Source organism: Apis laboriosa, unplaced genomic scaffold (genome assembly GCF_014066325.1).
Source record: "Apis laboriosa isolate Shangri-la unplaced genomic scaffold, ASM1406632v1 scaffold68_cov148, whole genome shotgun sequence".
In the NCBI taxonomy this organism is placed as follows: Eukaryota; Metazoa; Arthropoda; class Insecta; order Hymenoptera; family Apidae; genus Apis; species Apis laboriosa.
The window spans coordinates 1,834,092-1,853,493 of record NW_025224135.1 but is presented as its reverse complement, the minus strand read 5'-3'; the positions used below and the strand labels follow the sequence as shown (position 1 = coordinate 1,853,493).

The following is a 19,402-nucleotide window of genomic DNA, read 5'->3' as shown; positions in this document are numbered from 1 at the left end:
TTTTATAAATACCTTTATCTTCACAGTACACAAATAAAAATTGTCTTACAATTAGGAGTAAAATATTAACATTATATGTTATATATTATATTTTTTTAGAAGATACACTGATAATTATAATACTTAATTATAAATAATACTTACAATTTTCTCGAGTAAACTATTATTTTACGTTAAATAATATACTAATATAACGATAACTTTTTAATTTATAATAGGAAAAATTATGAATAAATGATCTACAATATATTTTTCCAGATAGCAATTAGAGGCAATGACCATAAATATCGTTGATAATTTTCTGGAACAATATGTGTTCCGCATTAGATAATATAATGATATAATTAGCTACTATAATTACTTTTTTACAGAGAATTCTATAAAAAAAAAAAAAAGAAAAGAAAAATTTGAAAAATTATAAATCTTCGATATATTATATTTTTCCACAAATTACGAATAAAAGATTGATATGATATAACATTAAAAAAAAATTCGAAAAAAATAAATATAAATTGAAAAATTACGAATAAGAAATCTATGATATATCATATGTTATATCTCTTCAAAAGATCCAGTGGCAATTAGAGGCATAACCATAAACGTCGGTGGCAATTTCCTCGAGCAGAGGAACGGTGTGCGGCCCACGTTAGATAATATAACGATGGCTGAGGCAGCTACGGCCGGGGCTCTCTAGTGTCAACGTAACCATTTATATAAATCTATCGTTACGTAATCGGCCGGTCGATCTCCACAACCAAATAGATTCGGCCCGTGCTGCCGTTACGTGCGACAATCAGCCACGTGGTCTGTTCTCCGCTTACTCGACCCGCTGTTACACCGCCTCCTCTTTGCTCTTTTGTGTTTGTCCATTGTTTTGTTTATCGTGTTCCTGCTGCCTTCTGTCTTTTCTCGTCCGTGTCTTTTGTTTTTTTTTTTTTTTTCATTATGATTGTTTTATTGGATGATAAAGCAGTGATTCTCAAAAATATCATTTTTAATTAATGCACTCATTATTAAAAAACATATATGTAACATATATATGTTGATTTTGATAAAATTTATGAGTATAAGAGTATCTAAAACAAAAAATATATCAAATATTATTTTGAGAATTTTCTCTAAATTTCATCAAAATGGATATGTGCAGATATATTCAATATTCATTTCTTGTAAGGATACATATATATATATGAATATATCAGTTTTTTCATAATATATGAAAATTTTTTATAATTAAAAAAAAAGACAATGTATATATGTATGAAAGATAATTAACTATATTTATTCGCTACATTTTTACTTTTTTTCCTTATTTTTTTCATATTATGTAAATATATTAATATAATTAAAATGTGTTTTTATTTATGACAATAGTGAACATGTTAAAGTACTTATTTATTTTTTTATATAATTGCATTGACATATATTAAAAAGAAGATTATTTAAAAATAAATAAACATAAAAAATCATTAACTAAAAATGATAACAATAATTTGTTTGAGAATCGCGATTCACGAATTGAAAACCTCTATATTTACTACATTATTATATTTTAAAAGATTCATTCTTTTAAAAGAATATTAATTTTCCATTCAATTTTCTTTTAACTATAGATAAATAAAATTAATAAAAATTGATTTTTAAAATTTTGCTTGCATTTTTTAGAATAGCAATGAACAAACTATTTAGATGTTATAAAAAAAATTACATATCAAGAAAGATTAAAAAATTGAAATAATATATTCTATAAAATCAGTTTGCAAAATAAAAATTCCCTTTCCTACAGCTCCAGACTTTTCTTGTTTCGTAAGCATAGATAAGGATACATGATTTGTTTTTCGAGCCTTCTCTGCCAGATGTTTGTTCTCAGTTTTGTTTATCGTGTACATAATTTCTGTATATTCTGTTAACATCTTTCATTTTTTTTTTAATTTTTTTTGTCCATTATAGCTAGGTGATAAAAAGATCTGGACAGTTAGTCTGAAATAAAAATTCCTTCTTCTGTGATTTTTCGTAGTAGACCAGGAAGTATAGTTTGTTTTGAGATAAATAAAATGTGTGAAAAAACGAACGTATTTTTAGAATTGTCGGTATTATATATAAAGAAATGTAGGATTTTATTTTCGTACGTTTTTATAGGTTTTTATTATGTTCGTAGACTTAAAAATTTTGGATTATATGTTTAAAAAATCCTTTGACGCGTATTTTTAATCGAATTTCTTTTAGTTTTCGATGTTTAAAAAAAAACCTATTAGAGATAAAAAATACAAAAAAAAAAAAAATAGATAAGATTAACATTAGAACTTATATATTAACTATAATATATAACTATAGCAATAACTTAAAATTAATAAATAGGAAAAGTTAAAATACTTGTAAAAATAATTATATTTTTATCGGAATAAGAACTAATATTAATTTTGTTAAAACACTCGTACAATTTTCATAATTTCAAAACAAAAAATCTAACCTAATTCTTATCATTTGTAGCTTTTTCATAATTCAAAACGAAAAAGTTGAAACTAATCTCTAATTTTTATCAAAAACATTCGTGCATTTTTTTTAATATCTAAAACTAAATCTAAATTAATTTTACTTACTTTGCCTTAGTTCTATTATTAAAGGAAGCAGAAGAAATATCATTCGTCCCATTGAAATAATTTCCATCGACATATATGAAAATAAATCGATTATTTCGCTCTGCATAGCATCTATATATTTACCGCCTTTGTTCTTAATGGTCGATTAATGACTTAAAATTGATCAATCAAAAATGAATCTCTCGTTACGTGAATCCGATATTACGAAACGTGGTCGAACAACGATAATCGCGAACGTTATACGTTTCGAGCAAGTGGCCAATGGAAAAATGGTGGCGCAACTATCGGTTTACAGGTGTTCATACAGGCCGCAAACTTGGCAACAAGTACGTGGAAACTCGCTGAAAGCAAGTTTAATCTTGTCAACCGTGGATTTAACCGTGGAAACGAATGGAGCATAATTGTATACGATTGAACGATAGTTTGGATTTATGAAATTACGAGAGAAATTTATCGATGCGTTTATTCGAAATTATATTGGAAATAATTGGAAAAATTGATAGGTGAAGAATAAAATTTACTTCAAATTTTTTAAGATTAGATTAAAATATAAGATTATTTTTTTCTAGAAAAAACTTTTAACTTAATCTAACTTATTCTATTTTTGATTAAACTATTGTTATAAGAATATTGTTAAGAATCCATTATTGTTGTCAAATTTTAATTTACAAATGAATCTTTGAAATTTCTGAAGAAAGACTTTCTATATTTCATCATACGTGAACATGTGAATTTAGCACAGATCAAAAATTATTATCGTTCAACCGACCACTATTCTACTTAAATGTAATAATAATTTTTATGTAAATATGAGGATAAGGCATAACTTATTTGCATATTTATATTTAAAGTACAATTTTCTACAAGTTATCGAATTCTCGTGTCTACGACATAAAAAAAATAATAAATAATATATACAAAAAATATATAAATATATACAACTCCTTTATGTAACTATTATTTTAATTAGTTTAAAAAGAAAATTTATTTAAAAAATTCCGTTGTCTTTATTTATTCAATTTACAAAGGTAAAAATTTTATTATATGATACAAAATTCTATATCCTTCGAAAAAAATAGAAAAAAATTCATCTCAAAAATACAAAATTTATTTTCCCCTCTCTTTTCTTTTAATTTTCCTTGAAAACTATCATAAATATAGCAATTCCGAAAAGTATGTCGAAAATGTGTTTCACGCTTCTCGAATTTGTAAGAGAAAATTCATTGAACGCGATAAATCATCAAAGAAGTTGCAAATATATATCTGACGAATTGCAAATTAATCCCGACGACCTCATAACGTGGAAATAGATTCCGCGCGTACGAAAATTTACGAGAGTAAATAATGAGCGGATGCGGAGTCTAGGGGAATTCGGTTGGCAGCGCTGGTGGAATCACGCATAAAATGTTCCTAGATACGATCTAACTTTAATTAACATCGGAAACTGAAGACGATGAAAGGAGAGAGTTTCGCGTTTAATTATAGCCTCGTACATTTTCATATAACGAAAATCAAAATTATCTTTCGATAAAGATGATTAAGGAGTTTGTTAATTAAAGTGAAATATAAATTGAAAATTTTTTATTTCACGTTCAATATAATTGAAATATTTCTGATGTTTTTTTGGTATTGAAAATTTGAAACGGAGATTTTTCTCTTCACACAATACAATTACATGAAATTAAGAAAAATTGTATTTAATATTGGATTTATTTATCATTTATATTAAATATTTATTTTATATATAAATGATTAAAATGATTAAAATGATAATAAATATTTCTGAGAATAAGTATTTCTTTAAAGTTAAAAATATTAACTTTCACGCTCTCATTAATCATAAAACAAAAAATAATCATTTTAATTATTGTTAGATTATTTATAAATTCATATGAATTTATCGAATTAAAATTCGTATAATCTAATTTCATATACATATATTTCTTAAACTTCATTGGCGATTTTGCTGTACAATTATAAATTTCGTATATTTCTAAAAAAGAAAATATTATTATGATTCAATGAAAAAAATTCATTTTTCCTTATTTAATATACATGTTATATAATGCGCATATCAATAGCCACAAAGTGTATTATAAAAATAGAAAAAGAAAAAAAAAAGGTAGTTTTTATCAGGAGTCAACAGGCGGGTGATGGACAACGTGGTTCCGGTTTCGACATTCACGGTTGCAGATATGCGACCGCGATACCCTTTTCCGCTCGACGTAACGATAAAGAAGGGAAACGTTATCCAAGTCGGATGTCGTGGTTACGGGTAACCACGCCCCCGAAAAACGACATAAGAAACACTTTTTTCTTTTTCTCGTCGCTTTTTCGCTTATATGCAATGGAACGAAAATTATATTTAATTATTCCATCTATTTTCGAGATTTTCGAAATGAAATGTATGCAATACTACAATGTTCAAAGCATATTTGAAAAAAAAATTTTTTTTTAATTAAAAATAAATCATTGATATAAAATAAAATAGGGAAGAAAAGTGGTTAATAAATAAAAAGTGATAATCAAACCCAAAATTAAATCACAGACAAAAAAAATATTTAATAAGCAAAAAAAATATACATCAAACAAAAGAACGAAATCGTAGAGGAAAAAATTTGACTTATCAAAGGAGTCACGTAATTGGAAAAAATGATTTCCTTATGATAAACGCGGTAAAGACGAATTTAAATATTTTACTTTGAATATGTATATAATTTCAGAAAAGTATAAGATCTATAAGAAAGTTTATTCGAAATGAACACGAAACGAAAAATCTAAATTCGACTCAATTTAATATTTATTACCTTACTAGTTGACGTTTTGAGAATTAACGAATCGAATTCAATCATTGAATAAACATAAATACTAAAATTTTCATCTTTCGTGTCAATGCGATCATCATCATCCAAATATAAAAAAAGAGGAAGAAAAAGAAAGGAAGAGAAAGGTATCCTGTTCACGCGCCGCCTAAAATAAGTCGAAATAAATCCTCGATGGAATCGACAAATAAATGGCAAATCGCCAGAAGAACGACAAGTTTACATAACAGAGAAGTTTGACAGTGCAACGAGCACGTGACTCTATCTTATCGACAAATATGCCTCTGCGGCGTCTACGATTCTTTCGTTATTCTTCTTTTACGTAAGTGGCCCGCGTGTATCGACCGGTCACCAACCGAGATGTGCATTCGATCCATTGTGAACGTTTCGCGCCAATTACCGACAGGCATCCCTGATATTCTAAATCGTTCTCTATGATGAATTGTATACGACACGAGGTATTGGATTGAATGAAAGAAGAGACGGAAATACAAGTTCAAGAATGATTTATGGGTTTAAGAAATATTTTTGGGAATATTGAAGAAATAGAATTTGGAATTTTGTAATTATAATGATGTAATCGATTTTTTTAGAGGTTAGGTTTTTAGGTTTTTAGAGATTTTTGATTAATCGAATCGTAAAAATATTGTATGCATCATTTGGAAGAATATTGGAGAATTTTCAAGAATTTCTGAATAACTGGTTTGTGAAATTTTTGTATAATATCTACAAATATTTTATGTATAAATAAAAGAAACATTTCTCATATGTTCTCATATATTGTTCTCTAATACTTAAAATCACTTTTCTTCTATCAAATTCCTGTTAAACAATGAACAAAACTCGAGAATGTAGTAGAAGCCTTCGGAGAGAAGTTTACGTAAGAGTTGTTTCGGCAACTTGGGCGTTTCCCGCCAAGTTTCGTAATTCACTATTCCTCTAGACTTCTCTACGATCATATTGTGATTTTTCCTGAATTTCAAACAACAGATGAGACAATGTTCAAAAATAATTTTATCCAATCTACTCTAATTCCTCTTATTTTTAAAATTAAATTTTCACTCTTCAAATAAAATAACTTCTAACCATAATTCAAAAATTAAACGCATAAAAAAATCTTCTCTTCTAAGAATATTTTTCGCGTATCTAAATCTAAACACAATAAAATCTAAAAGATAATTTAAAAATTAAACACAATTACATGACATAAATACAATTACATGCAAAAATATATCAATTTCGGTAAAATCGATTCAACATTTCGATCATTATTTTTCGTATAACCTAACCTAACCTATTTTAAAACTAATCATGATTTAAAAATTAAACATAAACGAAAAAAATTTTATTTTTCATCTCATATTACTCTTATATTACTAACATGTCCAATTATATCTATTCCAATAAATTCGACTTAACGATATTTCTCGTATAACCTAAATCTAATCAAAAATTCAAAAATTGAATGAAAAAAATTTTATTTCTCCTCAATTATATCACCTAAAACGTCCAATTATATCCATTTCGGTAAACTCGATTCAACATCTCACGCGCAGCACCGTTTTTCGTGTCGCGTTTCTTCTAAAAATAAGTGAGACCTCGATGTACATATTCTCCGGTGGAAATAATACGTACCTTTATTGATTTATCATCCTTCACGCGAGTGTAATAAACCTAAAAGCCAGTCAACATTTCCCATTTCCTTTCGAAACGTCAATTTTATTTATTTTTAACTCTGAATACATTCTCGAAATTGTAACGGAAAAAAAAGAAAAATATTCGAAATATTTTAACGTCGTTGCTTGCTTGATGGTAAGGTGGAGGGGGAAAGGAGAGAGTTTCTTGAAGACAACTGTTGTTGATCCACCATAATGGCATATTGGTGTACAATAATAAATGTGGTGAGGGGAATGATAAACTGATTTGAATATCTCGCCATTTTAGGTTCATGATCTTTATTCGTTATTTCGTTATTGCCAATTGTTTAGAGCACGCAAATTAATTATGGAACGCTGCAAAGTCAAATAGTGTGGTGAGGAGGACGTTTTATCGAAATAATGAGTTCATAACTTGTTGTTTACGCAATAATGTTTTCAATATCGATGCAATTAGCAAATTAGCGATAAATTGATAACAATATATTGAAAGATGATGTAAGTGAAGATAAGGCTTAAAGGGTCATTATATGTAAATGTTATAAATAAAATATTTACGGAATATTCTTTTTTATTGCGATATTTAATCATAATTTATCATCAAACTTGTAATTTAAATTATTTCCAATGTAGAATAAATGAAAATGAATTCTTTAAGAATAAGGAAAAAAAAAATATTAAGATCGTGGATTGTAAATTCTTTGCCTTATTATTTGATCCAAGTTCAAAATTTTATTCAAGAATCGATCGAAATAAAATTATGAAAATTTTCGATCGTCGATTTTTTTTCATAACATTTTTTTTTTTTATTATATATTTATACTATGTATTAAAAAACGTGATTGTAAGACGAAGGATTGATACATTTATGAAAAATTTAAATACAACGCGAAATATAATACGCGAAAATACATTTTTATTCACATTTCATTTTTTCGATATCTATAAAATTATATTTTTTAAAAACAAATTAATTTGCATGAACATTCAATTGATCACATATCAATTTAAAAAAAAAAATATTTCCCTTTACATAACACAAATCTAAAACGAAATTTAAAAACACATTTTTATTCGATATATAAAATAAATAAATACTAAGAAATAAAACTCAAATAAGAAAATTACAAAACAATCCAATCCTAAAGATAATTCAATATGGCGGCGTAACGAAACCGGTTCACTCTACGTATAAAACTATAACTCACTATAAAATCGACGTATTCCATTTCGTAATTGTGTGATTCACAGTGAAAAAATCACGCGTTGTCGTAACAATTTCCATTTTAAAACGTTAAAAATCCCTTAATGGTTCTCGATTTGGGTTGGCACGGCACCGATGGGTGTCAGTTCGAAATATCGATTGCGGTCGTATTTATTACCGATTACGTAAAGCCAACGAGGCTTTTCTCCACGCTTCGCACGAATATATAACACAACAATTGTACCTCTTTCGATGCGACGTACAGCCGATAAGATTCGTTGTATTTTCGTACTGTGTTCTATATACATTATAATTCTATAAATTATTTTACAAGGAAATTAAAATCATTCCAATTAAAATTCCGATAAAATTTATATAAAAAAATTTTTTTTTTCAATTTTTGGTGCAATTTCATTTGGAAAATTTTTTTTACAACAGATTGATAAATTCTGAGTATTTTTTTTAATTTAAAATATTTCTATATTTTTATATATCACCGTAGAAAATCAATTATTTACATTTAAACTATACAAAATATATTCTAATAAGTTCCAAAATTTAAAATTTAAAATGTAAAATTGTAAAATTAAAAATTTTTAAATTTCCAACTTTTTTGTCAAAGAGCTATATCAAAGAAATAAATATACAATGATAACCATTATTTTCCATATTTCAATCATAGAGAACCCATAATTGCTATTCAACAATATTGAATACAATCAATTTTCATTTTCCACGCAAAAGTAAGTAAGAATATATAATTATAAAATTAATTTTTTTTTATCAAAAACATTTTCAATAAAACGTGAAAAATATTGGAAATCCGTCATTTTTTAATTTTATACTCGTTACGCTCTTTCGCTCATGCGAACGAATCAATATTCGAAAATTCACGTAGTCTATAGGTCAGTGGAACGTACATACATGCTACATTTGCATAACTTGAGAAACGCGTGTTCCGATCGATGGAAACAGCTTTCTGCTAATCGCGGCTTTTCGAAACTCGACAATTTCGAAATGCTCGTTCTATTTTCCAAACTTCGCGCAAACGAGTGGATTCTCGTTTGAGGCATGATTGCGACACCTATCGGCAAAAACCGTGGAAAATGGGTTAACACCTGGTGTGTGACGAACTAGTTGGGTGGCCATAAACGGATGGAAGGATGGTTGATGTTTTACACGTTAGCGGTAAATGGATCGTAAAAGTTGGATCTTATGAATTATTTTCTGTTGGAAAGATTCGTGAAGTAAAATGGAAGAAAAATAAGGGAAAAATATATTGAAGCAAAGAAATGTCAAATGGATTGTCATTTTATATAAGATCATAATATCAACAATAAAAATTGATAAAAAGATTTTTGATTGCATTTTATTGTAAAAGCTGAAAGTCAAGAAAATTTCTTAGGTAATTTTAGTTGTCATTATTCTGCTCAGAGAAGTTGAAGATTCTACTATAGAAACTAAAATAGTTGTCTGGAAATCAATAAAAGTTAGTAAAAAGATTTTGATTTTACATCATTATTATTATTATAGAAATAAATGTCATGAAGATTTTGATTGCATCTTATCCTATTATAAAATTTTGAATGTTAAAAAAGTTCTCAATAAAATTTGTGCAATTGGTATCTTATTCTATATTTCTATATAATTTGAAATGTTATGATGCAATTGAAAATTATTAAAATTTCGTGTACAATTTTCACTGCAGTGTTATCATTTTATTTTACTATATAAAATCTAATTACATTTTCAGATCAATAAAATTATATATGTATATAAAATTTAAAAATTTTCACAAAATGTAAATTTTTTCAATGTCCAATTGCATTTTACATTACCTTGAAAATTTGTATGCCATTTTGATTGTAATCAATGTTGTATCTTATTGTAATTGCAAAATCTAGAATATCATAAATTGTCAATTGAAGATTAATAAAATTTCATATATGCAACCAATGTTACAATCATATCATTCTAGAATTTCAAATATATCTCAAATTGCTAAAATTAATTTGAAGATCAATAAAATTTAAACGATCTAACGATAAATAATGAGAATGAAATTTAAGAACATTATGAAAAAGAAAAAATTTTAAAAATATAAAAATTTCAAAAACAAAAAATAAAAAAAAGACATTATTTCTATTAGAGAAAGATTAAATAATAACATGCTGTATATAAATTAAAACAGAACATTCACCGTTTAATTATTGACCACATCGAGACCCATCAAATTGAACCAAGTCGAAGCCAATTAAACTGTTCATCGCGCTCGTCTTTCACGTGGATCGATTATGGCTATTGAGAACTATCTCTTCGTCGAGCCTCTCCCTCGAAAAAACTGGGAAAAACTGTTCATAGAGAGGGAAAGTTTCACCAAGCGATTAATTAGACGAGTTTAATTAACATTCATGGTTTCGAAAGAATTACTCACTCGATCGAACTAAAATTATCTGGACTGAACCTGATTTCTACAATTTTTGGTGTCGTAATCAGATTTGCCATTTCTACGTTCATTTTGGTTTAATTTTGATTTGATTTCCCTAAAAAATATAAAATTCCTTAATTTTTAATTGAATATCTTTCTAAAAGAATGTATAGATTCTTTTTTAGTAAATCAATGATATATTATTTATTTATCAAGAAAAATTAGAAAGAAAAATTTATAGATTTTTACTTTTAATAAGTTATTTTTAATGATTATAATAATAAAATTATTTTAATAATAATTTTAATTATTTTAATAATAAAAATAATTTTTAATATAGATTTTGTGAAAGAAAATCCATAGATTCCTTTGTGATAAATTATATAATATTATATATTATTATATAATATGATGTAATACGATATTTTCATTTTCATTTCATTTCATTTCATCAAAAATTTATAAATTCATAGATTCTTTTTTGGTAAATCTTCATTCAATGATGTAATGTTCTTTTATTGAAAATAATTTTTAATATAAAGATTTTTGTGAAAGAAAAATATAAGATCTATAGATTCTTTTGTAGTAAATTATATAATATTATGTCATTATATGATGCAATGTGATATATTAAATATTAATATTATATAATTATATAATGTGATGTAATATTCATATATTAACAAAAATATAAAAGTTTTTAATATCAGGACTCCTCTGGAAAAAAAATTTATAGACCTATAGATCCTTTTTTAGTAAATTACATAATATTATATTATTACATAATATGATATAATCTTATATTAATATAATATTCATATATCAATAAAAATTTCAACATAAACATCTTTCTGGAAGAAACATTTATAGATTCACAGATCCTTTTTTATTAAATCATCTTTTATCATTCTAACAAAAATAATTATAAATCTAAAAGTAATAAAAAATAATTTTTATATTTTTATTTTATATCACTCTTTTCCAATAAATCATCTTCAAGGTTACAATTCCTATATTCAAACAAAGATGAGTTAATATATCAATGACAATCCACCAAACATGACATATTTTCCTTTAACCTTACTTACATGTTACAGAAAATCACACTTATTTACAGAGAGGTGAATCAAGACAGACAGAAAGATGAAAATTTTTGCCATAGGTCGATCGCCTTCGAATTGTTTCGATCAAGTAGGATCTAGTGTCAGGACGTTAGTTTTAAAATAAACTCGGCCGTTATTAACAGCCGGTCGCCGGATTAAAGGATGAATCATGCATGAACGACTCGGCCAATGAGTAACGACTTTGACTCTTACGTAATTCGGTGGCGACACACGAGTGGGCGACACGTGCGACACCTACCACTACACGTTCCAATTTCGATCGATCTGTTTAATTCAATTTTTCCTTTCTCTTAAAGATATCTTTGATATCCCGAATCATCTTTGTTTTTGTGAATCTGAAATCTAGTGTTTGATTTATTTCTTGAAAATAGAGAAAATATTTGGAATTATTGAAAAATGATTATTATAATTAGATTATTGAAAAATAGATTATTAGAGACTAAGTTGAAGATTAAATAATGTTTGAAGTGTACTCATAAGTCATTGAAATCTAAGTTAGTGGGACTAGATTATTAAGAACTAAATTATTAAAGATTAAATCATTGAATATTAAAGGTGCACCATTTGGTGCACTTGGACTTGCATAATTAAGGACTAAGTATTAATTAAGGATTAGATCATAAAGGATTATCTTAGTTATTGAAAATCTAGATAATTAAAATTAGATTATTAAAATTTAAATGATTGCAACCTAAATTATCAAGATCTAAACTGTTGGAGTTTAGATTATTAGATGTATATTATTTAGAGCTAAATTTTTTGAGTTTTAAATTATTGGGATCTAAATTATTGGTAGCCTAAATCATTGGAAGTTAGATTACTAATATAGTAATAGATTAGATTAAGTTAGGTTAAATTAGGAACTTAAGTTATTGGAACTTAAATTATTAGACCTAGATTATCAAGGAATTTAATTAATGAAAAACAAATTATATCGGCATTTAGATTATTAGAAAATATATTATTGTATGTTTAGATTATTAGTGTTAGGATATTAGATTATTAAGATTTAGATTATCAGAACCTAAATTATCGAAAGATTTAGATTATTAAAGGATAAATTATCGACACTTAGATTACTTGAGATCTGCATTATGTAGGGCCTAGATTATTGAGGTTAAGTTATTGGAACCTAAGTTATTATAATTATTGGGACTTAGATTATCAGGAAATCTATATTATCTATATTGAAGATTTATATTAAATTATTAAAAATTATAAAAAATTATTAAAATTATTAAATTATTAAAAAAATATTAAATTAGGTCATCGGAACTTAAATTATTAGAACTTAAATTATCAAAACCTAAATTATTAATCTACATTATAGGGCCAAATTATTGGTGTTTAGAAATAAATCATTGAAAACTAGACTAAGTTATTATTATTAATTAGATAATTATCATTATCAGGATTTAGATTATCAAAGAACCTAAATTATTGAAGATTTACATTAGATTATTGAGATTAGATTCAGAGCTTAGAGATAAAGGGTCTAGATTATCAGAACCTAACCTAAATTATCAATCTATTTTAACGTATTTTATCTGAATTGATACCCAAGTTATTGAGCGTAAGTCATTGAAAGCTGAATAATTAAGATCTAGATTATCAGGATTGAGAGATTATCGATGCCTAGATTATTATTAATGACAAACTTTAAATTACTAGGATTTATATTATCAGAACCTAGATTATAGATTATAAAAGCTTAAGATCTAAATTATTGTAAATTATATCATTGGGACTTATTGGCTATTTGAATTTTAAGTTATTAAAGGTTAAGTCATTGGAAACTAAGTTATTGATTTAGATATTAAATATGAAAAATTATTGAGGATTAGATTTATCGAGCAAGAAAGATAATCATTCCAACGCAATTGCTCTTCTACTATCCAAAATCTTTTTTAAAAGAATGCTATTTTCTTAACAATAAATTAATATATATATAATTCATCCTATCCAATCGAAATTCAAATAACACAATTCTATTCCCAATTGCGCGTAATCTATCTCAATTTTCCCATGCAACCTAACCTCACAAACTCACATTCTCGACCCAATTAAACGCGAAGTAATGCTACCTGCACGACAAAGTGTCATATTTACCTAAGTATTTCATGATCGATGTCGCAAGATGAGCCGCGAAAATTATCTCGATCAATCGAACACATTATAAAATGTGTATTACGTGAATCAATCGTGACATTCGCACGAAATTTTTTCAAGATTTTCATCGCTTGTTCAGCAACGATTCTCTAATCTTTATATGAAGATATTCTCTTGGTGAACATGTAATGTTATTTATAGTGTTTTCAGAGAAAAAAATGGATATTATAAATTATGGAAAAAAATTAGTGAAAATTATAGAAGAAATAGTGTGGAGACAAGAATATTTATTGCATTGTTGTGATATTTCTTAGTATATAATACTAGGAATTATTTTTTAACGTTTGTTGGAATTTTTTTCTGATTTTACATACATATAGAAATAATAATAATATAGTTGTTTTATATATTTTAAATCTAACAATAAAATTTTTGTGAATCGAAAAGAAAAGATTTTGAGATAAAAGTGTATTGCAACGTCAATATATTTCGACATAACCTCTATATAATTTAAATAGATTTCAAAAAATCTACGTTCTTTTCAAAAATCAAATCTTTTATCTTTAATATTTCTTTTATCTGATTATTTATTTTATTTTCCAATTATCGATAATCAATAATCTGCCATATTAAAATTCATACTATTAAATAAATTCTACGTGTCATTTTCTATATAGAATTTAATTCAAACAATTTAATATTCACATCAGTCAGACTCTCAATTAGATTTCAAAAATATGTTCAAACCGTATTTCCAACACCTTTCTCTTTCTTCTTTCATTTCTCAATTTTTTTTTTTATTTTTTATTTCCTGATCAATCGACTGTTTAATATAAAAATTCGTAATATTAAAAATTCCATGCGTTATTTTCTGTATTCGATATAATTTAAATCGACATTCGAGGAACAAGTTGCAAGACACACGAGTATACGAGTTCTGTCCACGTGGCCACGGTATTGTAAATCCGCGATAGCTCGTTTCGATTACGTAATTACGAGCGATCGAAATTAATCCACAGAGGCGCACGTGATCCGTGTCAAGGCAAGAATAGCTTTCCAGTTGCTCCCTCGAGGTGGCAGGATGCGTGAAAGCGGTAAAATTCTCCATCATGACAATACTATATACGCTTGTATAATGTACACAAGGAAACTATTTCTATAGTTCTAAAGTTTGAATACTAAGTCTGCATGTTTATTGAATAATTGAATTTTTGATAATCAATAATACAGTGCCTATATACTTTATTATTATAATACCATTGAGATAATACAAAATTTGATACAGAAAAAATTGAGATAAAAGTAATTGTAGTAATATTGGACACGATAATATGAAATAAAATAATTAAGTAACGTTTCCATAATTTGATACTTTTACGACTTGAATCGTAATATTTAAGCCACTAAAGTTAATCAATCATATTGCCATCGATTTATAACCAATTAATCCACGTATATTAAGCCATTAGCTTATCGAATTATCAACATAGTATATAGATGCAAAAAAAAAAAAAAGAAAGAAAGAAAGAAAGAAAAGAAACGATTAAACGAACAACTTTTAAAATAAAATTATTCCAAATTAACTTATCGGCCAACCTATTAAATAATGACTCTCACAGCAGGAAACTGGTTTCAGCATAAATTATAATAAAACCGTTCACAAATAGTATTTGCACACGCATGACAATTGTTTTCAATGCTATACAAAAATAAGTAAACGATACCTATACATGTACTCTATTTAACCTAACCTAATCTAACTTGTATATACGTATATATATACATATATTAACAATTCCTCGACAAGTTAATCTAACTTAACCTCTACACGTGTGGTTATATATGTATATAATGTGGTTATATATATAATATAATTTGAACATTTGATATTTGGCATCTAAATTAATAATTCTCAGATAATCTGTACATATATTTACACATATGGCTATATATATTTAATTTGAATACTCGATATTTGGCATCTAAATTAATAATTCTTCGATAATTTAACCTAACTTAATCTAACTTATACATGTATATATATATATATATATATATTATTTTATTTTTTTTATTTTATTAGTTTATTCATATGTATGTATACAGTTTGAATATTGATATTTGACATTTAAATTAATCTAATCTGTATATATACATATATTTACACATATAAGAGTATATATATTTGATATTTAAATTAATAATTTCTCGACAATCTAATATAAACTATACATACAGTTTGAACAAATTATAATAATTTAACCTATTTTAACCTAACTTATACTATATATATATACATATATATGTACATGTATGCGTATACAATTTGAACATTCGATAATCTAACCTATATCGATAATTTAACCTATACTATATAAATACATATATATATATGCACATACATGTATTATATAATTTGAACATTCGATACTTGATATTAATGATTCTTCGACGAATTTAATTTAATTTAATCTAACTTAACCTGCGTATATATACATATATCTACAAATATGTGTGTGTATATACACATAGTTTGAACACTTGATACTTGGCATTTAAATTAACTGATTCCTTGAACAAAGAAAATATCTAGAAAGGAACGAACGAAACGATTGTTTATTTATGATGGAAACGAGAATGAGGAGACGATCGAAGTCTGGATTGATGGATGGATCCAGGTCGCGACCCACTTTCGAATCTTTCCCATCTGACTTTGTTGTAGCAAAAATAGTAAACCGGATTTGTAATTATATTTGTCGAGAACAAAAGCCAGAATTGATTTATGAAACATGTCCTCGAGAGAATTTTAAAGAATGCTCTCAAATATTATATTTGCATCTCAAAATTTGTACTCTGTGAGATAGTATATTCATAAATAATAAATATTCATAAATAATTATAAATAAATAAATAATTAGAAAAACATCAAAGCTAATAAAAATAGCGGAATTCTCTGGAAATAATAATTGCGAAATCCATTATTACGAGAAACAATGCAATTTTGATTCCATAATTTACACTCTATAAAACAATACTTACAATAATTTGAATAGTTATCCTGAATGCAATATCTATTCACGAGAAATATTATCGAAACCGAGATTCAAAATTTCAAAATTTTATGAAACATATTATATCCATTCATAATTATCTACTAGTTATATTTTAAAATGCATTTCAAAATTCTAAAATTTGTATTCCAAGAACGATTCTCTCGAACAATGACTCTTAATGCAATATCCATTTATGAGAAACACTATCGACATCAATTCTCAACAGTGAAATTGAAATTATTTGGAAAATATATATATATATAATTCATACGATAAAATTTAGTAATCAATTCTCTGATAATTATCGATATAATGTCCCTTTACGGAGAAATAAACTGTCAACATCGGTTTCCAACAAATTATTAATTTTCTCCAATTATTCACGCGATAATTAACGAAATATCGACTCTCGGATAGCGAAACGATTCTCTCGAATAATAATCCTCAACGCAATGTCCATTTATGAGAAATATTTTGAAAATACTCGACAATTCTCAACAATTTTCTCAAATTATTTATAAAATAATAGATAAATTGATAAATTTAATAATTATTATATATACGCGATCGAAACTTTAGAAAAATTATTTTTCCACTGTAAGGATAAATGCATTACATATACCTAGGGGCATACGGAAAGTTTGAATGATGAAAGAAATTATGCGCGTATCAGTTACATGGATATACTTACATAAACTGTCGTCGTATCGTGAAAATCTCATTAGGAAAATCAAATGAGTCAGATCGTATTTTCACATGTGTTCGAATGTGAGTGTACCACGAAAATATGTTCTACGAAGGAACGAGTCACTCTTTTCGTATATCGTAGACGATATTTTCGTGCAAATCTATTTCTTGAAATACGGAGCACGCGTGTAGAGTAATACTTTTAATCGTATTGGGAGATTTTTAATTTAATATTGATATGGCAGTAATTTGATTGAAGAATGATGATTGAAGAAAAATGATTAATTTTATAAGATTTTTAAAATGTTTATTTTTATTTCGATTTGAAAAGATCAGATTTGAATTAATTAACAATTATAGTTTTTCATATCAAGTGAAATTTGAAATTACTAAAGAACAATTAAATTCATCAAAATTTTATATTTTTCGTTTTTTATATTTTTCGATTATTGAAAAAATGAAAATTAATTTTGTAATATATTGAGATAGAACTGTAATTACTTTTATTATTATCTATTTATTTTTATAGTATTAATATTATATACATAAAAAAGATTTAAATATCATAGAAAAATAATTATAATGTTAATACTTCGATCTGGTTTCAAGAATAATTTTCATTTAAAGAGTTAAAAAAAATATAATGATTCAAATATTTGAAAAGTAAAAAGACCGATTAATTTAATCGAAATATAATGTTGTTTTTCAAAAAGCAAATTACAGCAATATCATCGAAATTGGACGAAACGACTAGTCCAATTATTGACCAATACATCATCTCGATCACAAAATTCGCGAGTCCCTATTTCCATTGTATCCGTGCTCCACACAGTTTTGATGCCGTGGCCCTGACACAGCTGTGTCTGTTTGCTCTGTTTGCGAATCACTTGAACACCGAACGGCTGTGTCCTTGGTCCCTGGCGCTCTTTAGAATTCGCGGCCACCGCCTTTCCAACTGAGAGATAAAGGTAAGATGGAGCAAAGCGTGCCGAATTTGGCATGGGTCCATACACGCGCCGCGATCAAGTTCCGCGTGCCTCCAACCACGCCGCCAATGGAACGCGTGGATACATAGCTGTATCGTTGTACACGGTGTCTGCTTTATCTGTGAAATAAAACATCTCGAAAAAATATGATGAACGACGCGAAAAAATGTTCGAGACAAAAAATTATTTGATATACGAAGACACTATTCATAATAGAGAAGATGAACGTGCAGAAAAGTATGGATACTATTGCTTCACTATTCGACAATATTTTACATGAATTTTTTTAATTGGCAGAAATTAAGTTCTGCATCTATAATCGAATCGTTCGATGGAGAAAAGAATATATAAAGATATTAAGCGTGATAGAACGATGTGGAAATGATTTCAAAGCATTGAAATAAAATAAAGAAAAGTATCGCGAAAAATGTGAACGATAAAATAGTTCAGAGAAAAATTATTTGATGTATGAAAAGATATTGTTTGTTTGAGAAAATAGTAAAAAAGTATGGGTATTATTGTTTCACTATTTGATACACTATTTGATATTCTTGAAAATAAAACCTGTGGAAAAAATTAGAGTGAGAAAAAAACGTCTATTTCATACGCATTTGTGTCGATATGACGGAGAAGAGCAATAAAATCTATTAAAACTATTATAAGATGAATCTATTATAATTGAAATCTATTATAAGATGAATCTTTTACATAATTTTATAATTGAAAATAATTAA

General features: G+C 26.4%; 1 protein-coding gene and 1 long non-coding RNA gene across 3 annotated transcripts in view; both read right to left on the bottom strand.

The window, feature by feature from the left end:
- LOC122718776 (LON peptidase N-terminal domain and RING finger protein 3) overlaps positions 1-19,402 on the bottom strand; it is a 66,743-nt gene that overhangs the window by 34,689 nt on the left and 12,652 nt on the right. The window lies entirely within an intron of this gene.
- Positions 10,126-11,932, bottom strand: LOC122718777. The gene is made up of 4 exons (XR_006347464.1): positions 11,798-11,932; positions 10,716-10,824; positions 10,482-10,632; positions 10,126-10,181 (listed from the first exon to the last, which is right to left on the bottom strand). It is a non-coding gene; the product is annotated as an uncharacterized LOC122718777 (long non-coding RNA).